This window comes from Cynocephalus volans, chromosome 6 (genome assembly GCF_027409185.1).
Source record: "Cynocephalus volans isolate mCynVol1 chromosome 6, mCynVol1.pri, whole genome shotgun sequence".
In the NCBI taxonomy this organism is placed as follows: Eukaryota; Metazoa; Chordata; class Mammalia; order Dermoptera; family Cynocephalidae; genus Cynocephalus; species Cynocephalus volans.
Genome location: NC_084465.1, coordinates 35,909,455 through 35,933,386, shown reverse-complemented (window position 1 = coordinate 35,933,386; position 23,932 = coordinate 35,909,455). Strand labels below are relative to the sequence as shown.

At 35.7% G+C, this 23,932-nt stretch overlaps 1 pseudogene; it reads left to right on the top strand.

Moving 5' to 3' along the window:
• Positions 1-20,802, top strand: part of LOC134380899 (cyclin-O-like) — a 161,528-nt pseudogene extending 140,726 nt beyond the window's left edge.
• The last annotated feature ends 3,130 nt before the right edge of the window (positions 20,803-23,932 follow it).

Here is a 23,932-nt window from a genome sequence, read left to right as displayed (position 1 = left end):
GGATCATATGGAAGATCTATCTGTTGTTGTTTGAGAAGCCTCCATACTGTTTTCCATAGTGGTTGTACTTATTTACATTCCCACCAACAGTGCAGGAGCATTCCCTTCTCTCCACACCCTACCTAGCATTTGTTATTCACGGTCTTTTTGATTATAGCCAGTCTAACTGGGGTGAGGTGAAATCTCAATGTGGTTTTATTTGCATTTCCCTGATGACTAGTGATGTTGAACATTTCTTCATGTACCTATTGGCCATTTGTATGTCCTCCTTTCAAAAATGTCTATTCAGCTCCTTTGCCCATTTTTTAATTGGGTTATTTTTATTTATTTATTTTTTTACTGTATAGTTGCTTGAGTTCCTTGCATATAATCAATATTAATCCTTTGTCAGATGCATAGTTAGCAAAAATTTTTTCCCACTCTGTAGGTTGTCGTTTCACTCTGTCGATTGTTTCTTTTGCTGTGAAGAGCTTTTTATTTTGATAGAGTCCCATTCATTTATTTTTTCTTTTGTTGCTTGTGCTTTTGGGCTCATGTTCATAAAGTCTGTGCCCAGAACTAGTTCCTGAAGTGTTTCACATATATTTTTCCTTAGGAATTTTACAGTTTCAGGTCTTATACATAAGTCTGTAATCCATTTTGAGTTGAGTTTAGTATATGCTGAGAGGTGCATATCCAGTTTCATTCTTCTGCATATAGATACCCAATTTTCCCAGCACCACTTATTGAAGAGTCAGTCTGTTCATAAATGTAGATTTTTATTGCCTTTGTCCAATATCAGATGGCTTTAAGCCTGAGGAGTGATTTCGGGGTTCTCAATTCTGCTACACTGGTCTGAGTGTCTACTTTTATGCCAGTACCCTGCTGTTCTGGTTACTATAGCTTTGTAGTACAGGTAGTGTAATGCCACTGGTTTTATTTTTTTTTTTACTAATGATTTCTTCAGCTATTCAGTGTCTTTTGTTTTTCTATATGAAGATGAAGATTTTTTTTTCCATTTCCGTGAAGAATGTCATTCATATTTTGATGGGGATTGAACTGAATCTGTAGATTGCTTAGGTAGTACAGACATTTTCACAATGTTAATTCTTCTAATCCAAGAGGATGGAATATCTTTCCATCTTTTTGTATCTTTATTTTCCTTCAGTAGTGGTTTGTAGTTCTCATTGTAGAGATCTTTCACCTGCTTGGTTAAATTGATCCCTAGGTATTTTATTTTTTTATGTGACTGTTGTAAATGGGCTTACTTTATTTCTCTTTCTGTTAGCTCATTATTTCGGTATATAAATGCAACTGATTTCGGGCATTTATTTTGAATCCTGCAACGTTACTGAAACTATTAACCAGCTCTAAGAGTTTTTTGATAGAGTCTTTAGGTTTTTCTATATATAATATCATGTCATCTGCAAATAGGGACAATTTGACTTCATTTTTTCCAATCTAGATTCCCTTTATCTCTTTCTGTTGCATGATTATTCTGGCTAGTACCTCCAGTTCTATGTTAAATAGAAGTGGTGAGAGTGGGCATCCTGTCTTGTTCCTGTTCTTAAGGGAATAGCCCTCAGTTTTTCCCCATTCAGAATGGTACTGGTGGTGGGCTTGTCATAGATGGCTTTTATTATGTTGAGATACTTTCCTCCTATACCTAATTTGTTGAGTCTTTATCATGAAGGGATGTTGAATTTTATCAAATGCTTTTTATAGCATCTATTGAGATAATCATATGGTTTTTGTCCTTGAGTTTCTGATGTGATGTGATGTGATGTAGCAGAGTTACGTTGGCCTCATAGAACGAGTTTGGGAGAGTAGCTTCTTTTTCAACTGTTTGGAATAGTTTGAGGAGAATTGGTATTAACTCCTCTTTAAAAGTTTGATAGAGTTCAGCTGTAAAGACTTCTGGACGTGGACTTTTCTTTTTTGGAAGATTGCTGATTTCTACTTCAGTCTCATTGCTCGTTATTGGTTTGTTTAGGTTGTCTATCTCTTCTTGGTTCACTCTGGGTAGTTTGTATGTGTCTAGAAACTCATCCGAATCTTCCAGGTTTTCATATTTGTTGTCATACAGTTGTTTATAATAGTCTCTTATAATTCTTCATATTTCTGTGGTATCAGTTGTAATGTCTCCCTTTTCAGTTCTGATTTTTGTTATTTAGGTCTTCTCCCTTCTGTTTTTTTTTTTTTTTTTAACCTAGCTAATGGTTTGTCTATTTTATTTATCTTCTCAAAAAACCAACTCTTTTTTTCATTGATCTTTTCTATTGTTTTTTGGGTCTCTAACATTTAGTTCTGCTCTGATCTCAATTATTTCTTTCCATCTACTACTTTTAGGATTTGATTGTTCTTGTTTTTCAAGTTCTTTGAGGCATAGTGTTAGGTCATTTATTTGAAGTGTTTCCATTCTTTTGATGTAAGTGTTTATTGCAATAAATTTCCCTCATAGTACTGCTATTACTGTATCCAACAGGTCTTGGTATGATGTATCTTTTTCTTCATTTGTTTTGAGAAATTTTTTGATTTTCTGTTTAATTTCTCCTTGGACCCATAGGTCATTCAGGAGCCTATTATTTAGTTTCCACATATTTGTATAGTTTCCAGAGTTTTGCTTGCTATTAATTTCCAGTTTTAGTCCATTGTGATCTGAAAAGATACTTGAAATGATTTCAATATGTTTACATTTGCTGAGACTAGATTTGTGACCTAATATGTGGTCTACCCTGGAGAATATTCCATGAACTGATGAGAAGAAAGTACATTCTTTAGTTATTGGGTAAAATGTTCTGTATATATCTGCCAGGTCCAGTTGGTCTAAGGTGTAGAATAAATACTGTGCATCTTTGTTGATTTGTTGCCTGGAAGATCTGTCCCATACTGGGAGAAGGGTGTTCACGTCACCCACTATTAACGTATTAGGTCCTATTTCTTTCTTTAGGTCTAAGAGTGTTTGCTTTATATATCTGGATGCTCCAGTATTGAGTGTATATATATTTATGATTGTTATGTCTTCTAGTTGGATAGATCCCTTTATCATTATATAGTGGTCTTCTTTGTCTTTTTATGTTTTTTGGTTTGGTCAATTTTGTCCAATATAAGAATAGCTAGTCCTGCTTGTTTTGGGTTTCCATTTACATGGTATATCTTTTTTCATCCCTTCACTTTTAGTCTGTGTGTCTCTACAGGTGAGGTAGGTCTCTTGGAGACAGCATATACTTGGGTCTAGCTTTTTAATCCAATCAGTCAGTCTGTGTCTTTTGAATGGGGAGTTTAATCTATTCACATTTAGGGTAGTTATTGACAGGTATTGTTTAATTCTTGTTATTTAATTGCTTTCATTTAATCATTACTTCCTCTTTTATTTCTCTTCTTCAATGTTAGTTGGAAATTTGAGGTTGCATAATTTAATTTCTTTCTCTTTCTTGCTGGCATTTTTGTTTTAAGGGTGGGTTTTGCTCTTTCTTGTGTATATGTGATAGTGGCTATCATTATTCGAGATGAAGGACTCTGTTGAGAATTTCTTGCAGGGTTGGTCATAGGCGGCGAACTACCACAACTTTCATTTGTTTGGGAAATACACTATTGCTCCCTCACTTCTGAAAGCTTTCCTTCAGTGTATTTCCCAGACAAACAAAAGAATTCTTAGCTTGCAATTTTTTTCTTTTAGTATTTTGAATATATCATTTCACTTTCTTCTGGCCTGTAAGGTTTCAGTTGAGAAGGCTGCTGTTAGTCTGATGCGGAAATGGCCTGATGCTTTTCTTTTGCTGTTTGTAGAATTCTCTCTTTGTCTCTGAGCTTTGCAAATTTAACTATAATTTTTCTTGGGCAGGATTTTTTTGGAATGAATCTGTTTGGGGACCTTTGAGTTTCCTGGATCAGAAGGTGTATATCTCGCCCTACACCTGGGAAGTTTTCTGTTACTATTTCCTTGAGTAGATTTTCAACACCTTTTCCTTTCTCCTCCCCTTCAAGAATACCCACAAATCAGATGCTAGAGTGCTTGAGGTTGTCTGCTATCTCTCTTAGATTTTCCTCATTATTTTTAATTCTTTTTTCCTTTTTTTTTTTTTTTTTGGTCTGCCTGGGTTATTTCAAAAGGACCATCTTCGAGATCTGAAAGTCTTTCTTCTGTTTGCTCTACCCTGCTACTCAAGCTCTCTGTTGTGTTTTTTATTTCATTGAATGAATCTTTCATTTCTATGAATTCTGCTACATTCTTTTTTAAGGTATTAATCTCTTTGTAAGTTTCCTCCTCATATTCTGGATATTTTCTTGTTTCATTGTGTTCTCTAATTGAGTTTTCTTTTATCTCTTCGATTTTTCTTAAGATCATTGCTAGGAATTCTTTTCCAGACATTTCAAGTTCTGTGAAGTTTCAAATTTGAGCATTACTGTATTCCTTTGGTGGTGTCATATCTTCTTGTTGGCTTATAGTTCTAGTATTTTTTCATTGACGTTTGGTCATTTGGTAGATGATTTGCTTCTTCTATTACTCTGAGGTTGCCTATGAGGATAAAGATTTCTTCTTCTATTTGCAGGCTTTACTGGTGACTCTCCTTTTATCAGTGTAGTCAAGTAAGGAGTAGGTTACCTGTAGAGTGGCCCTGGATGCTACTGTGGCGGTGAATTGTCCTTGTGTGACAGTAGGTGTGGTAGTGGCTATATTGCACCACCTTTGGTCCTGTTCCAGAATCTGTGGCCATAGAATGAGCCCCCAGCACTGTGCAGGTCTCAGCTCACCTCATCAGGGCCTCCTGTGGCTGTAGGCTCTTCCCTTTGGGTCCAAGGAGGAGGGGCCATCGGTGCCACACAGGATTTGGCTCACCTCTGCTATTTTCCAACCTTTAAAAATAGCTTATTTTTTCTTCATGCATTTTGTCAAATTTTCTAGTACAAGTTATTCCATCATGGCCATAAAATGCAAATTGCAACTGCTATTATTGTGATAGAAAATAATGTATGTAACTAAGTAAATTAATTAAATATTCCTAGTTTCTTTTCACATTTTAATATTATGAAATAATTACTCTAAACTTTACAACTAAATATTTATATCCTACTGAAATTACTTTCTTTCTTTAATGCAGTATACCTTAACTTGTAGTTATTATTCTAATTAAAAAATTATTTAAGTATGTTGAACATCAAAAAAAAATGGCAGAAAAAAATGAAACTAAAAATTGTAAAGATCAAGTCTTCACATGCAATTTTCTCTTAACTAAGGAGTGTCACCTAATACAGTCTCTTACCTGAATGAACAGACATCTGTTTTGACAGATATGTCTAAATTGTTTCTTCTGTTCATAATAAGTGTATTCAAATTATGTAAGTATACACAAGTTTCAAATTAGTGTGACATCATACACTTAATAATATAGGAAAATAACAATTTTAAAGCAACTTTATTATTGCTACCAACTTTTCAGTAGCAATTCACATAGAGTGAGTTACATCCAACTTTATTGTGTTCCAGACATTATCTGCAGAAAGGTTTTGGAAATATGTTTTCAAGTAACCAAATTTAATATGCTAATTTTTAAGAGATATATTATATTATATATATATTATATATATTAAACACAATGTAATCTTTTCAATAGAATATTGTAAACTGAAAAAATTTGAAGAACACATTTAAATTGAATATTATATGATTTTCCTCATGTGGCCACAAAAAGGAAAGAAACATACGAAATGACATAAAAGATAAAGCTAAATCATTTAAAAATTCTTCTTATTTACATACTTTTTTAAAATTTAGTTTTATTAAAAGCCCAATAGACCACGGCAAACATAGAGCTATTCAGGGAAGATAAAGTTAATGAAATAAATTGGATTTTCTGTTTATATATTGCTTTTATATTAGGCAACTCTCCAACAATGAATGCAATATTGAATTATGCATTGGCAGCACAGGGCAATGACTTTATTTAGGGAAAATTAATTAGCCATTTTTAAATCAATAGGTGTTCATCAACTTTCCCATTGCTTGAGCTGAAATAAGGAATAGCAGAAGAGTGTATTTTTAAAAAGTCAGTTTTACAGTCTTTTCAGTCATCATAACCAGCATTTCTTTAATGTATTGATTGCTATTATGAGTGTTTTTACAAGTTTTCCAATTAGAGACTCCTCTAATCTTTAGGAAAGGTATGAATAATTAAAATGTACACTTTATCACTGAAGGAAGTGGTATCAGAAAAAATTAATCACTTAACCAAGGTGAAACGTGCAAGTAACCTTTGCAGGAAAAGAAACCTTTCTCTTCTAATTCTGTGTTGGCTGATATAGTAACCACTTTCCAGGTGTCTCTACAGTATTTGAATGTAAATTTATAAAAATTAAACAAAATTAAAAGTTCTACTCCTCAATCTCAGTAGCCGTATCTAAGTGCTCAATAACCTTACATGCAGAGATTACAATCAGGAAATGAAATACAACAACTAAGACAGTCCTGGGGCCTTTGCGAACTCTTAGAGGTGGTATTTCTGCTGTATCTTAGAGGGTAAATAATTGTAGGCCGGAGAATAAAGGGTAAGGAAAAGATGATGTGTTCCAAACAAGGCACAATATATGCCAAGGTTCAGAGGCATGGAAAAGCACGTACTACCCAAGAACCTATGATATATTTCATATGAGCAGGGCATACCGATGGGATTGCCTGTGTAGCGAGACTATTAGATGAAATTACAGTGGTAAATGGAAGCCAAATCATAAATGACTTTCCATTGCAAACTAAAGATTTGTTGTGTTTTTTTTTCCCTGTAGTCCATTTTTGAATAAGTAGGGGATTCAGAAGATTTCATGTGTGCTTTAGAATGATTATAAAGTTCTCAAGTATAGATGGCATGTTACAGATATGCAAGAGTATGCATAGTGTATTATTGGCAGGCAAAACTGGAGGAGATGACCCAGTCAGTAGATTGCTCATATAATCTAGTCAAGAGGTGTCTCAACTAAAGTAGAAGCAGTAATGAGGAATAAAGGATATTTTCAAAGCTATGAATAAAAGAATAAATCAATTAATGAGTACAACAGAGTGCATCTTTATTATTAAAATTTATATGCATTTTGTTTTAACAAAGCCTCAGAGTTTATGTTAATACGCAACATTACATTGTTTGTGTACTGCAAAATATATGATTGACAGGATTTACAAAGTTCAGCATGTGTCTAACAGTATATCATTTTTAACTTTCTATTTTATAGAGCCAATTCTTGATTATCCTGGAAAAACAATAATATATATCAAAAAAGCTTTGACAAAATTATTATGTGATATTAGTACAAATTGAAAATACGATAGAAAGAAAGATACTTGAAGCACTACATATCTCACTCAGTAGGCCAAGTTTTTGGAATATCCAAAGTGAGTATCCACAATCAACTTAACCAAACAGAATTTATAATTAAACTAGCAAGAATTAAAACATTAGCTTTCCAAATTTAGGACTGAATTTAAATGATTGTATTATTCATTTTACAATTATTTGCAAAGAATTTCCTACATAAACTCTTCACCCAGAAAGTAGAAGTAAGAAATGCAGATGTAATTTCCACCCCAATTCCCAGCTTTTGGAATATCAAAATAAAAAAATCACAACCAATTTTTCCAAAAAGATTTCAGAATTTAACTCAGAGAAATTAATATAAGTTCTTTCTAATTTTAACTTTAATTTCGGTGGTTGTATTATTTATTAATTGCACAAATATTTATGGAGCTCTTACTATGTGTATTGTGCAACCAAGAGTTAGTAATAAGAATGAAGATATATTTTCTCCCTTCATTGAGTTTGCAAGCTGAGATGTGGTTTCTGTACCACCCAACTGGCTGGCAAGGAGGCCTTTAAGAATAACTTCATTCTGTGCTAGGAGAGAATAACTTTCAAATGTGTTAACTTTCAGCTTCTCAAAAGATTGATATGATTTACATATGTGGAAACTGAAGTTTAAAAAAAAGAGAGAGAGGAAATTACTGTCAATGTCATGGTTTTTAGAAGTAGAAGAGCCTATATTCATATCCGGGAGTAATTTTAGCATTCCCCCTATATCATGTACTTTAAATATCTTAATTTCCTTTTCATTATAGTCAGACATACATTTTTTCAAAGTCATTGAATTATCTTCAGCTACTCTAAATGAAAAGGAAATATGAAATTGATAGAAAAAAAATTACAGAGCACAAGCATTATTACACAAGAACTCTGACAGGGTTTGGTCATCTTATCTCTGAAGGTTTGCTAGCAATATGTACTCTCTTTGTACTAGATAAATAAATTTTCTGACAAAAAAAGAAAGCTGACATCTGATTAGTCAGATGGCCCTGTGTTGGTAGTGTTTTCATGTCCAGGGTATAGCTCTTAGTCCCCTCAAAATTTACTTACGTAAACAGAAAAAATATGGATTATTAATCTACTTCGTATAGCATAGCATTTTACCAAATACTTACAAGTTTATTTGCTTAAAATTAGGCATGAATATATCAAGCTGCCTTTTTGTAGGCAACCTTTGAAATAGTAAGTACCTGATTAAAATTAAAGAAAAATAAAATGATCTGTGTCCTATATTCTAATTTACCAGAAAACATCCTCTGAGCAGAAGCAGTTGGTGTAAAGGAATCTCCTGAGTAGCACAAAACACCAATAGACTAAAATTATTTTCTTATATGTCACCTTCCAGCTGGTGCCTAGTTCCTGTCTTCTTACCTTATGCTTGCTCTCCACTCCCATGTTGTGCCTATTGCCTTCAGTTAAATCTGGAGTAAAAAATGGCTTTGACTCCTCTATACTCTCCCCAAAATGATTCCTTAGAGGTCAATTTTCATTAAGGGTGTATATTTTTCTTTTATTCTTAGCAATTAAAAATTATATGCTAAGTGGCCTAAACATTAATGACTGATGATATTCTCTCCTAAAAGAACATACTCTTTAAATTTCCAGATGGCAAAGTCTTGGATATATCAAGATGTATTTTAAATGCCGCTTCCTTCATCAATCACTTCTTGATTCTGTCCTTTAAACATCTGCATCTCCTTGTTTCTCTCTCTAAAATGTCAGTTGTTATATATTACTATGCTCCAATGAATATTCTCAATAACTAATCTATAACTAATCATTTCTGAGGGCAGATATCTTATTTTATATTTGTATGCATCAATTTCAAATACTCCAAGGCAACATTTTAGCAATAATGTATTCTCAATAAAGGTTGGACTGAAAAAAGAGATTTAATGAATTCTAAGCTTATACATAGTCCAGAAGATGAACTACGGAATTTTTCATTCATGGAGAGATTATTCTTTATTTGATTCTGCCTCTAAAAAAATCATAACAGGGATGATTACACTTAAAACAATAAAATTACAAATCATTTTGGAAATTATGCTTAGATTGATAATAAATAAAAATAACGGTTTCCGCATTGTTTTACTTTAAAATATGAACACATATGCCATTAAATACATTTCCACACAAATAGAACTTTCAGCATGTTCTGAAGTCCTATCAATTATTCACTTTATTTTCCTTAATTTAATATATTGCTTGAGTTTAATGTGTTGATCATCTTGGGAAGTTTATAGTATTTGAATTCAAATTATCAATATAATTCTGTGGTTTGTGTTGTGCTTCCTCTGTTTAGTAAATAGCAAGAAATAATCAAGTCTTCTAAATGCCCCCATGTTTTCTCCATTCCTTAGAGCATTTATAAGTATGAAAAAGGTTGCCTATTCTGCCTCTACCTATACTCTATAGCTGATAATAGTGAATAGTGCTGCAAAAATTGATTCCATTAAGCAAATTTAAAATTTGTTTATAAAATTCTAATTTGTGGGCATCCTGATATTTTGTATCTAGAAATATATTTTTAATGCCGATGAAAATTAAATTCTAACTTGGAATGAACTTGAAACCAAAGCATCCAGATGAAAAGAGGAGAAAAGTTAGTTCATTGTCTTATCTAGAAGCTGCCAGCTATTCAAATGTTTCCAAAAAGTCTATTAAAGAAAGTGGCGCTGTCTCCAAGATGTCATTATTTCTTCTCTCCTAGGGAATATGATAGTGACAGACCACTTTTTAGTGCAGCATTGGGAGCAATTAAAAATTAGCAGACAATCAGGCAAAGGGAAAAATGCTGTGTGAGGCATTCATTCCTGAAAATGGAATTATTGGATTTTGACATGACTCCAGAAAATCAGAGTACCCGAGATTAAGGTAATGAATTTCACAGCCACCTTGTAACAACCATTTGAATTCTTAGCCAAACCAACCATCAGGAAATTTATGAGTTGTGCTCTCTAGGTATAAAGAGTCTTATGCCTGTGAGCATCAAGTCTGTCAGTATTGCACGAGATTGGATTGGGGGAGGCTCAGAGAACAAGTTAAGTAGTTCAACTGCTAAGCAATGTGAAGAATCCTTTTGAGTGTCATTTTCATATAAAACAAATGCAAATTTATTATTTAGAGAAAAACAAAATTAACATGACTTTTTTCATTTGAAAATTGTGGTTTAAAATAAATTTCAAGATATGGGGAAAGGATCAAACTTCAGATTCTACTTTCAGCCTTCTAAGATTAAATACACTCACTTGCCTCCACACATATTTCATCACAAATGTTCATAAGTCACTGCTATAAAATGTTCTTATATCAAGAGATGTGAATCTTCTCCATAAATATTCAGGTTGAATAGATGAATTTAATGTCAAGAATAGTAAAGACTTCTTTAAGTTTTACCTAACTTGTAAGCTAACAAGTTAGCCTGCTGTAGGTTCACCCATGTTGGCAGAAGTTCCAAGACTTACAAGACTTCTGGAACAGAGACAAAGGACTTTATTACTCGTGACACAGTAGGCAGCATGATATTTATGTTCATGCCAGCTTTCCTGAACATAGTAACCCTGGAAAAAATGTGTTGGTTACAATTATTGGCCCCACCGCACAAGTGGAACATTTGCTAGAAAGCAGAGGTTGGCGGTCTCCAGTGTGACCTCCTAGTCAGCTAATAGAACTTAGGATTCCTAGTTCAGTTCAGACAATTGAGTCTAGTCTTTATTGTTGAAGAACCACCTAAAGGCAGGTAGTCATTTCTGACTTACTTGTTCACACCATGACTCATGGGGCATCCAGTTGACCTACAGAATAAATGAATGATTTCTAAGGAACAGTGGTAGAGAAGATATCTAGAGAAGCTGAATAGCACTTTTTGTGAGAATTGCCAAAGCTGTTTCTGATAGACTTCTGGATAATGTTAAGGGAAATGGTGATAAAATCATGGCCAGAGTCATCCTACTGGAATATCAGACCTAAGGTACTTGCGACAATTTGGAAGATCCTAACCATGGTATTTTCTTCCTAATGAAGTATCCAGGAGTGCTTTGAATGACAAAAGATCATTAATGTCCTTCCATCCCTCATGTTTCCCAAGGCTGTACGCTATTCCCTCTGCAGGTTAATGGGTTTCTACTCTTTCTCCATGTTGTAAAACTGATATGTCCCGTGACAGTAGTTATAACTTCACTGTTTTTTCAATTACCCAGTTTCACCCACACATTTGTCCAGAAGAGTTAACTGCAAAAGAGATCAAGGGCATTTTTTAAAATTTACAGTGACCCACTATGTATTCCACATTGGACCAGATGGACCACTGTAGTGGGATTTAGTGAGCAGAGTTCTTAATGAAGCACTTATTACCTGTATTATTATCTATGATCATGTCAATCCAACAAAAGAATCTGGGTAGCTAGACCAAAATTAAATTTGAATTCCCTATGCTCCCTTTACCCAAGTTACCACCACAGGTTGTAAACGCCAGGCTGGCCTGAGATCACCATAAAAAGAAATAAAAAAGCATTATGGCCAAAAATGGTCAGGTAGAATACTGAATTTTCAAAACAGGGTGACATAATTCCCGCCCGTTGTGGATTGATTGAATTGTGTCCCCCAAAGTCCATACATTAAAGCTTAATTCCCACTGTAACAGTTGAGGGTGGGAAACCCTATTAAGGTAATTGAAAGGTGATTGGATTGTTGGATCATGCCCTAGTAAATGAATTAATAATGGTGCTTGGAGGTATGGTTCAAGAGCTTTAAAAGGAGAGCACATGAGAGTCTCTCTCTGCTCCACCATTTTCTGCTATATGAGACCCCTGCATTGCTGTAACGCCACCACCGAGAAGGCCCTCACCAGATGTGTTCCCTGGACTTTGGACTTCTTAACCTCAGAAATTGTAAGTAATAAATTTTGTTTTCTTACAAATTACCTAGTTCCAGGTATCTTGTTATAAGCAACAGAATCAGACTAATACACCCACCCCCTCTTTCCTGATTATTATTCAGGAAGCAGCTGAGAGAAGATGGTCCCTTTCTGGGGGCAGCATAATCAGTGGGTAAACTGCCTTACTTAGGTGTGGAGCAAGAGAAGGTGAGGAAGATTGGTACAGAAATAATTTTGAATTAATTTTCGAGGAGGCCATTCCAACACTCAAAACTAGAAGATGCTGTGGATGGTGAGAAATGTGGGATTTCCTTCAAGTACTTTGTCTATTAGCCTATTTTTAGTGGCAATTGTGGTAAAAGACATTGTCAGACTGAAAACTGATCATAAATCTGAAAATATGACATAGATTTCTTTCAAGGTTTAAAATGGGGGGGTCCAGTTAGTTGATCTAATTCGAATAGAAACTCTGTAACCTGAAAAATTAGGTGATAGTTCCAGTGAGAATTTATGAAGGATTAGAAGAGGTAGATTCCAGAAAACTCACGAGCACATAAAATATTCTAATGAAAAGGAGCATCACTTCTTTTTTATCTTCCTTTTTACTACCTGCCTTGATATCTGACATAGTTCAGCAACCAGTGAAAATATTGTTTTTAACACACAATCATAATAGATATTGTTAATAAACCATCTGGAACTGTTTTTTGTTATAGTTGAGAAGTTATGTATGTGTGTGTGTATGTGCATGTGTATGAAGGTTGTTGCACTTTGTCATACTGACTTACTTTTAATGATACATGAAAATTATTATTATATTTAGGCCATTGTATTTAATTTTGATTGACATTTATAAATATGTTTTGTGATTAATTTGGTAATTCTTGATAAAGAAAAAAACAGAGTTTGTCTTCCAGTCAGATCAATTAATTCTGGGCACACAGTTTTGAAACTTGAAACTAATCTATGTCATATTTTAAGTCTGACAATATTATGTATTTTATTACAAAAGTTACTAAAAAAATGGACTAATAGACAAAACACTTGGTGGAAAGCCAATGCTCCCTATATCTTCTAGTTTTGAGTGTTGGAATGGCCTTCAAGAAAATTAATTTAAAATGATTTTTGACCCAGCCTTCCTCAGCTTTTCTTGCTCCACACCTAAGTAAGGTACTCTTTTATTTGAGAATATGAATTTTAATATATTTATATGAAATAAATCATATTAATTGAGATTCCAAGTAATGTAATACTTCCTAGTTTTAGCTTCTGATTTATTCATCAATTACTTATGTTATGTTCAAAAACAACTTCTATGTAGATATTTAAAAGGAAATCTGAGGAATCATTTTATTTTTCTACCATATTTATGTAGACACAAACTCATATCATGCTATTTTCTGACTTAATCTTTAAATTATGTTTTTATTCTCAAAGTCTTCCATTTTATAATTTTCTCTTCATTATGCTTTGCTTTCAAAGCAACATTTAATTACTTTAAGACCTTGAAAACAAGCAAATTAACTAATTCCATTTTACCAGCCTCAGCTTAATTAGAACTGGTTTTCATGATATTCAAGTTCAATATATATTAATACATATATATACACATTCATATATGATGTACATACACATTTAGGTAATGCATGCGTACAATTTATACATACATACATATGTAAATCTTAAATATTTATATATTTATATAAATGTTAAATGTATTCATATAAATGTTAAATGTATCCATATAAATATTAAGTATTTATATATTACACAGCTGTCTATATATCTATATAGATATACAGATATAGATAAAAAGAGAGAGAGAGAGAGAAAGACAGCAAGTAAAGGATAATGTTTTTGTTCCTGGATTTAAAATCCACTTTTATTATTCACTACATTTGTATCTTTGAGAAAGTTGCCTATTACATTGGGTTGTTATGAGAATTAAATATTTTAAAAATTTTTGTTTGTAATATTAAGTAGTGTCTGTTACATAATAAACACTATATAACTATGTTGGATGAGAGAGTTAAATAGACTACGTTATAAGTTCTTTAATTCAGTCTCTCAGTATAGATGTAACATATATGTAAGATAAAAGTATTTATTTTACCCATGCATCTTTAAAAATTTTAAGATACCCAGTAATAACATTTCAAATCAAAGATCTGTATATTTCATTTATATGTTTGCAAACTTTAAAATAATATGCAGGATTATGACAGGTTAATTCAGTTATTCTTTTCTCTCTCTTTTCCTTAATAAATGTTGCATTACTCCATTTTACTTTTATTTGAGTATGATTTTATTTATATTTTATCTGCCTATTATTCCCAGTAGATACTAATTCATAAAACATCATTATAGGTGATTTCAAATTATTTTATATTTTTAAATATTAGAAATATGCATATAGAATATATAAAATTAACTCTTTTGCTATATTAAGCATGTTCTAGAAAATGATTGAAGAATTGAGTAACATGGTTTTGCATCATGATATTCTCTGTTACCATCAATGTTATTTTTTGAAGTAGATATTTTATTGATTGCTGTGATTTTATGTGCTTGTTTCTCAACTTACTATGATACATTTCATGATGAAAATCATGAAAAATTATCTTAGTCAATGCCTATAGGTTTGATTAGTAGAGTTTAGTGTCACAGTTTTGAAATTAAGGCAGGGCAAGTACATTGCAACAATATTGACATCTAAAATTCATTATTCTTGGAGAGACACTGTAGTAATTGGTCTTAAAATAAGTACTTTAATCTGAGAAAATAAATGGAGTAATATACGGAAACAGAGACAGATATTAAAGAAAATTATTACCAGAAGGTTTTGGCCTAACAAGAAAATTTCAGTGCCTTGGTGGCTGATAATAAGAATTAATATCTTGTTCTCTTGTTGAAGTTAGTAATCTCAAACTCAAGTGCTTTATTTCATCCCAATCCATGTGATAGTCACTCACTTTAAAAGGAAAAAAGAACATGTTAATTTATGTTTTATGTTCTTCTCAAAGAAGAGTCATGATCTTAATTATTAATTTATTTTTTCTGCTATCAAAGTACAATTATTTTTCAGTTTCCCTCATTTCTTCAAGCTTTAATGCATCCTGTCAGCTAAAGAAATTACATATTAATTATCAAAAGGACCAAAACAATAAGAACTACAAATGCTTGAAAAAGAAAAACTGTGAGAGTGAAGGTACGGGGCTGGCACCTGCACACCTCTGTAATATACATTTCCTGCGCTGCTGTAACAAAGTACTACAGACAGGTTTGCCTAGAACGACAGAAACTTATTCTGTCACAGTTCTGGAGGCTTACAAGTTTTAAATCAAAGTTTAAGCAGAGATATATTTCTTCTGAAAACTTTAAAAAAAGAATCCTTCTTTGCCACTTCCTAACTTCTACTTATTACTGGCAATCCTTCACATTTTTAGGCTTGCAGCTGTATCACTCCAGTCTCTGCTTTTATTGTCACATGGTCTTCTCCCTGTGTCTGCTTCTCTATCCAAATTTTCCTTTTCTGAGAAGATCAATCATTGGATTATGGCCCACCCAAATCCAGTATGAGCTCATCTTAAATTGATGAAATCTGCAAAGACTCTATTTCCAAGTAAGGTTACCTACTTGAGTGCTGGGATTTAGAACTTCAATATGTGTTTGGGGAGCACCAGTTCAGCTCACAACATCACCTCTTTTCTTTCTCCCAATGGAGAGATTCTCTCTCTCTGTCTCTCTCTCTCTGTCTCTGTCTCTGTCTCTGTCTCTCTCTCTCTCTGGCCTCTCTGTCTTCTATCTTCATCAGCAGATGTTTACTTTCTTTCTTTAATTCTGAAAAATAATTTGAACATTTCTGCTTATAAATTATATTAAACAGGGTTTTCCAGAGCACCATAGGAGATATATGTATATATCTATATCTATATCTATCTATATACACACAGTTGTCCCAACATATCCATGGGGTATTGGTTCTAGGACCTCCTGTGTATAACAAAATCTACAGATGCTCAAGTTCCTGATATAAAATAGTGCAGTATTTGCATGTAACATATGCACATCCTCCTGTGTATTTTAAGTCATCTCTAGATTACATATAATACCAAATACAGTGCAAATACTATGTAAATAGTTGTTATACTATATTATTTAGGAAATCTGTTTAGTACAGATGCAATATCTTTTTAAAATATTTTTGATTCACAGTCATTTGAATTTATGGACACTGAACCACAGATATGGGGGGTTAACTATACACACATACACACACACACACACACACACACATACACATGCATACATACATACATATATATACAGAGAGAGAGAGAGAGAGAGAGAGAGATTGATTATGAAGAATTGGCTCACATGACTATGAGAGCTGAGAAGTCCCACTAGCTGCCACCTGCAAAGTAGAGAAACAGGAAAGCCAGTGGTATAATTCAGTCCAAAGAACTGAGACGAGGAAAATTAATGGTTGTAAATCTATAAACCCAAGTTCAAGGGCAGGAGAAGATGAGATGAGATGTCCTAGCTCATAAAATAAGGCAGAAAGAAGGGTTGATTTTTTTCTTCCACCTCCTTTTGTTTTATTTAGGCCTTCAGTAGATTGGATGATGCTTATCCACTTTGGGGCGGGTTGTCTGCTTTACTCTTTCCACTGATTGATTCAAATGCTTATCCAGAAACACTCTCACAGAGACACCCACAAAAAATATTTAATCTGCTATCTGGGTGCTTTGGTTTAAATGTTGTCTACTCCAAAATTTATGATGAAACTTAATCCCCACTGTGGTGATATTAAGAGAATTGCAGTGATGGTTGCACAATCCTATAAATTTATTACAAATCATTGAATTGTATACTTAACAATAGCTGAATTTTATGATATTCAAGTATACCTCAATAAAACTGTAAATTAACAAAAAAAAGAGGTGGGGCCTTTGGGAACATGATTAAGTCATGACAGTTCTGCCTTCACAAATGTATATCAGTGCCTTAGAAAAGTTCTGGAGGGAAGCTTAGGGCCTTTTACTCTTCTGCTTCCTCCATGTGGGGTTATTGTGTTTGTCTTCTCCAGAGGACACAGCAACAAGGCACCATCTCAGAAGCAGAAAACAAGGCCCTCACCAGACACTGAACCTCCCAGCACTTTGATCTTGCACTTTCCAGCCTCCAGGGTTGGGAGAAATAAATTTCTGTTCTTTATAAATTACCCAATCTCTGGTTTGTTGTTACAGCAGCAGGAATGAAAGAAAACATTAGACATCCCATGGTTTAGTCAAGTCAACACAAAAAATAACCATCATGAATATACTTGAAGAGAACTTGAAATGCAAAAAATAGAAAAAATAAAGTAACTTATATTCAGGCCATTATTAAAGTGTATTTTTCAAAAAGTTAAAATTATAATTCTGAGACAAATATAAAATAGGCATGTGTCAACATTTTTGTTTAATTTAATTGATGATGAAATTCAGTAATATGTTTTTTTTAGCACTTTGGTTATTTAATCCAACTGCTTTCTGCCCTCCATGGTTTCTGATGAGAAATTGGCTGTTAACTTATTGAAGGTCTTTTACAAGTGCTGTCAATTCTCTCTTGAAGCCTTTAAGATTCTCTGTCTTTGCCTTTTGAAAGTTTGATTATGATATGTCTAGATATAGATCTGTTTGAGTTTCTCCTATGTTGAACTTTCTAGATAATTAGATGAAAGTTTTTCATCAAATTTGGGAAGTTTTCTACCATTATTTCTTGTACTTCTTTTTTAAATCTCTTTTCTCCTTCTGGGATTTCCATTATGTGTGTTTAGTATGCTTGCTGCTGTCTCACAGGTCTCTGATATTCTGTTCATTTTTCTTCATTAGTTTTTTATTTCCTTTTTATCAGATGAAATGATCTTGATTGACCTATCTTTAAGTCCACTGATTCTTTTTCTGCCTGCTCAGATCTGCTATTGTGATCCTTACATGATTTTTTAAAAATTTCACTTATCGTATTTTTCATCTACAGGATTTTTGTTTAGTTCCTTTTAATATTTATCTTTTTACTTAGATTCTGTATTTGGTGAGACATTGTTCTCATAGATTTCTCTAATTCTTTAGATGTGATTTCTTTTAGCTTTTTAAACATATTTAAGTTGGCTGATGGAAAGCCTTTATCTAAAATATCTAACATCTCGGCTTCCTCAGGTATAGTTTATATTGATTCTTTTTTCTTCCTGCATATGGGCTGTAATTTTGTTTATTTATATGCTTCATAATTTTTGTTAAAAAACTGAGTATTTTGTGTATTATAATGTGATAAATCTGTAAATGAAATTCTCTCCTGTTCCCAGAGTTTGTTGTTATTGCTGCTTATGTAGTTGAAGTTGTCTGTTTAGTTACTTTTCCAAAATAATTTTGTAAAGAATATTTTTTGTCATGCATGGACACTGAATTATCTATTTCTTTATCTTAGTGATCAGTTAATCACTTGATCATTATTTTATTAAATGCCTGGAAGCAAAAAATATCCATATCCCTGATTTTAACAAGTGGTTTTGTGAATATGTTGATTCTAACCATCAATACTCACCAATTTATATCTTTATCTTAGTCTTCACTTATCACTTCCACAAAGCCTCAAGGTCAGCCACAGTTGAGAACCTATGACCCTCTTGATTATTTCCTGTGCACATGCATAGCTGTGGGCATGTGTGTGGCCTTCTACAATCCCAAAATTACATCAGAGCTTTTCAAAGCTTTTAAACACATCTTATCCCAGACCATTTCATAGGGACTAGTTTTGTGTTCCCTCAGAATTCATATGTTGAAGTCCTAATCCTCAGTGTGGCTCTGTTTGAAGATGGGACCTCTAAGGAAGTAACTAAGGTAAAATGGTGTCATAAAGTGGGGACCCTGATCTGGTAAGATTATACTCCTTATAAGAAAAGGCACTTGAACTTTCTCTTTCTCCATCTCCCCTGCACATGCAAAGAGCAAAGATCATGTGAAGACATAGCCAGAAAGCAGCTGTCTACAAGCCAGAAACTCATCCTGATGAACCCTGGTCTGGTGTCGGGCTTTAAAAACTAACGCCGCCGTAAGGGACATTACAAGTGGCGCCATTATGGGCCCACAAGGGCATATTAACGTGGCAGCCTAAGACGGCACCAGGAGGAAGTAGGGTGGGAGTGTCTGCGGGAACCTTGCCTTAGCCCTTATTGGCCACATACGTGCTTCCGTGCTCGTGAACACTGCGTGATCGCAATAGCTAGGCATTGAGACAGGACGCATGCTCTCGTAACCTTTAAGCTGATTGGAGGATGTAAAAACTTCCCTTCCCCATTTGCCTTTAAAAGCAAGTGCTTGTGTGATAATGAACAGAACTGCTCGACAGAACCCCCACTGCATCTGAGTGTCCTTTAACGGGCTGGTTGGGGCCGGCGTTGTGCTCACCTCTCTTAACGGCTCTCTTCCCCTGTCTCCTTCCAAAGAGGACCGGAGGGAAAGAGGAATCCTGTCAATTCGCTCGCCCACCAAGGGAGAGACTGATAACGAGGCTAGGGCTGTCCAGGTCGGCTGGCGGCTGACCCGACAGAGTGGTGCCCCATGTGAGGCGTTTTTTCAAACTCGTGGGTGAAAGACGAGCAAGTGAGGCCCCCGGCTGCTCGGTCCTGAAAGAAGGTCAACGAAGGGTGATCAACCAACAGAGTGGCCCCGGCAACCGCGGTAGTCGCCGTGAAGTAATCCGTCTGCATGTCAGGGTGAGTACCATAACGGGGAAAGTCCCTGCACTTCTCTGCCCTGTTGCTTCCCTTTGTCCCTTCCTCGTGGGGCAACATGGGAGGCGTGTGTGGAAAGAGTGACGAGACAGCCTGCAAGGCTCTAAAGTACATGTTAAAAAGCAGAGGCCTTGAAATATCTGACTCCACGGGCACCAATGCCTGGCGTCATGTGGCGCAGGTGGCCCCTTGGGCACATTCATGCCAATTCGGTCTCTCCTTCAAGTCACTGTGCCTGACGGTGAACACTCTGGACTGTTTCCTCACCACCACACCAGTAGCCACAGACTGTTTCCAGCTGCTCGGGGTCACCTCCCTGCTCATCACTTGCAAACAGGTGGAGGTACACCCACCGCGTGTGAAGCAGCTCCTGGCCCTGTGCTGTGGCACCTTCTCCCGACAGCAGCTGTGCCATCTCAAGTGCATCGTGCTGCACAAGCTGCACTTCAGCCTGGGCACGCCCACCATCAGCTTCTTCCTGGAGCACTTCACACACGCTCGCGTGGAGGTGGGACAGGCGGAGGTCTCCTGAAACCCTGGAAGTGCAAGCCCTAGTGTGGGCAGTGGCCGAGCTTAGCCTGGCCGACTATGCCTTCACCAGCTACGCCCACTCCCTACTGGCCATATGCTGCCTGGTGCTGGCAGACCGCATGTTGCAGCTCCCGCGCCATGTGGACCTGCACCTGGGCCGGCACCACGAGACAGCACTGCAAGACTGCCTGGGCAAGCTTCGGCTGCTGGTGGCCATAAACAGTAACTCTCTGACTCACATGCTGCCTTTCCAGATCTGCGAGAAGTGCAGCCTGTCCCCCACCTCAAAATAAAACAGACCCTTGGTCTCTTTTTACTCCCTGGTCCGGCTGCTGGACCTCTCCCATTGATTCAGAAGAGTGCAGTATTAGTCCGTAGAGAAGGGTTCAGGGATCCCGACTGTAAATAGTGTACAGTACTAGCATCTAGAGGTTATTTATTTTGCTGAGAGAACACAAGGGAGCTGAGTCTTTCCCCAATGGACCACTCTGGAGTGGTCAAGGATTCCCTAGCTAAGCTTAGAGAAGGATTAGAAAAGTGAAAAAAAGAAGGCAAAGCCAATAGTAATTGGTTCCAAAGCTGGCTTTCAAGTTCCCCATGGTTCACCACCCTGCTGTCCTCCATGCCGGGCCCCCTAGCCATTTTTCTCGTCTTAATCATTTTGGGGCCTTATGCCATTCGCCAGGTTGTGTCCCTTATAAGGCGCAACACCACTTATCTCGTAATGCTCACCCAGGTGGTAGAGGAGGTGGCCCATAATGAAAGCCCTGACAGCCCTTTAGTCAATATGGCCCTTTAAAAAATCAACGCCAATCTGTAAGGCTCCGCCCCACCCCTGCTTGGCTGGATAGTCAATGATGGGTAAGATTTCCAGAGGGAAACAACCTAAGACAGGCACAGCCACCAGAGGGAATGGAGGTGAGGCTGGGAAGGTTAGCCGCCTCCAGCTGCCTTATTAAAACAAAAAGGGGGAATATGTCGGGCTTTAAAAACTAACTCCACCTTAAGTGACATTGCAAGCGGCGCCATTATAGGCCCACAGGCGTATTAATGTGGCAGCCTAAGAGGGTACCATGAGGAAGTAGGGTGGGAGTGTCTGCGGGAACCTTGCCTTAGTCCTTATTGGCCAAATACGCGCTTCCTCGCTCGTGAACACTGTGTGATTGCACTAGCTAGGCATTGAGACAGGACGCATGCTCTCGTAACCTTTAAGCTGACTGGAGGATGTAAAAACCTCCCTTCCCCATTTGCCTTTAAAAGCAAGTGCTTGTGTGATAATAAACAGAACTGCTAGACAGAACCCCAGCCGTGTCTGAGTGTCCTTTAACAGGCTGGTTGGGGCCAGCGGCTGTGCTCACCTCTCTTAACGGCTCTCTTCCCCCATCTCCTTCCAACAGGGACTGGAGGGAAAGAGGAATCCTGTCAATTCACTTGCCCACCAAGGGAGAGACTGATAATGAGGCTAAGGCTGTTCGGGTCAGCCAGCGGCTGACCCGACAGTCTGGGACTTCCAGCCTACAAAAATGTGAGAAAATAATTTGTTGTCATTTAAGCCACCTAGTCTGATATTTTTTTATGGCCACCAAAGTACACTAATACAGCATTTCTTCCCAAACATTTTGGTTAATCTATTGTTTGCCCTAATTGTTATTCATCACCTCAGTCATCTGTGACTAAATTATTGTCACATAAATTTTTTTGACCAATGCTGCCATCTCCAGCCCCACCCTACCCCCTCTGCTGCCAGGTATTAGCTTTAGGACTTGGCTAGTTCTGAGTTTAGTGAAATGACATTAGCTGTTTCAGCAAGTGTCTCAGGGAGCCACAAGATATAGCAAAGTAAATCATTAAAATCATTTGTGAATAAGTTCCATTTTCCCTCTGGTACTCAAAATGTAGACTGTTATGTTCACAATTACCACTGAACTGGTGATTCGAGGCCAAGGCTGAGTTCATCAAAATATTACAAAACTTGCTTGCTATTTTTCCTAGATTGTTTTTCTTGTTTAAGAGCTTTCCGTGTTGCTGCAAAACTTCAGTTAATTTCACAGTTTTAAAAAGTTAATTCTGCCATTTTTTCCAGTTTTTTCATTGATTTTTAAAAACTGGCAGAATTTTGGAGTTCTTTTCTCTCTTATATTTAATGACATCTTCCTCCAGGTGCTATATTTTTGAAATGCTGTTAGGAAAAAAATGTTCTATCCCTTAGGATTCCATTTGCCTGCCTATGGGCTGGCCCATTACCTCAGTTGGTCCAGAGCACAGCGTTATAAAACTAAGGTGATGGGTTTGGATCCCCATACTGGCCAGCTGCTAAATGAATAAATAAGTAAATGCTCTGGCATGAAAATATATATTTTTATATTTTTAAATATTTATATGTGTGTGTGTGTGTGTGTGTGTGTGTGTGTGTGTGTGTGTGTGTGTACGTATCTCCATGTATTGGCGTACCTGTGTTGTGGTTTTTCTCTGGTATGGATTGTCCAGCAATTTAATCTCATTTACATTCCACATTTCAAAAATTACTTTAAATGGCATATCTAAATATGATGAAAGTTTATTTTAGCTTGGATTTATGGCATTATTTTATTTTTTTTGAGAGAGTTGAGGGACATATGTATGTCTAACCTATGTTTTAATCTAATTTTTAAAGTTTTTTCTTTATTCTTTGTTTATGATGTGATTTAAATTTTCTGTATACAAATTTCCCATTTCATATTTAAGGAATTTAAAGATTAGGAGGGCAATACAAAATTACAAAACCTTGATGATGTTGCAGAATTGAAAAAGAGTTTTGTTTTGCTTTGTGACTGGCCAGTACAGGGATCTGAGGCCTTGACATTCATGTTAAAAAGAGGTTTTTATTATTCGATGAATTTTGATGAGATGAAAGGAGATAGGGGGAAATTTGGAAATAAAGATGAAATAAATGAAATAATAAAGTACTAAGAACATAGGACAAAATAAATTGATAACATTGACAAGTTAGTCCCAGACACAAGAATAGGCAACACTTCTAGTGTAATAGAACGAAGAAGAAAAGAATAGATCCAAAGTCACGTAAAACTTGTAGCTTTTGTGAAAGGAATTATTGGAAGTTTCCACCCTAAAGTTGCTATCAACTCTATATAACAGAAAGTATCATCTGCTGAGAATAAAAAAGTGAAAAAATATGAAAGAGACTGTCTAAAGAAATGTAGCAATGGCAAAATCAAAGACACGATTGATGCTGGAGTCTTAAATTTTAATATTATCAGTGTTTAGAGTTGTAGAATTTTCTCTTTAGCTCTTCATGCTCTAGGTATAGGTGAAGATGAAGCTAATTCTGGATTAATTCAGACTTGGTCCTGGGCCAAGAATATGTGATGAAAAAATAAGATAAAAAGGACGAAGAAATGGGCAGTAATTTGTTGGACTTAGAGT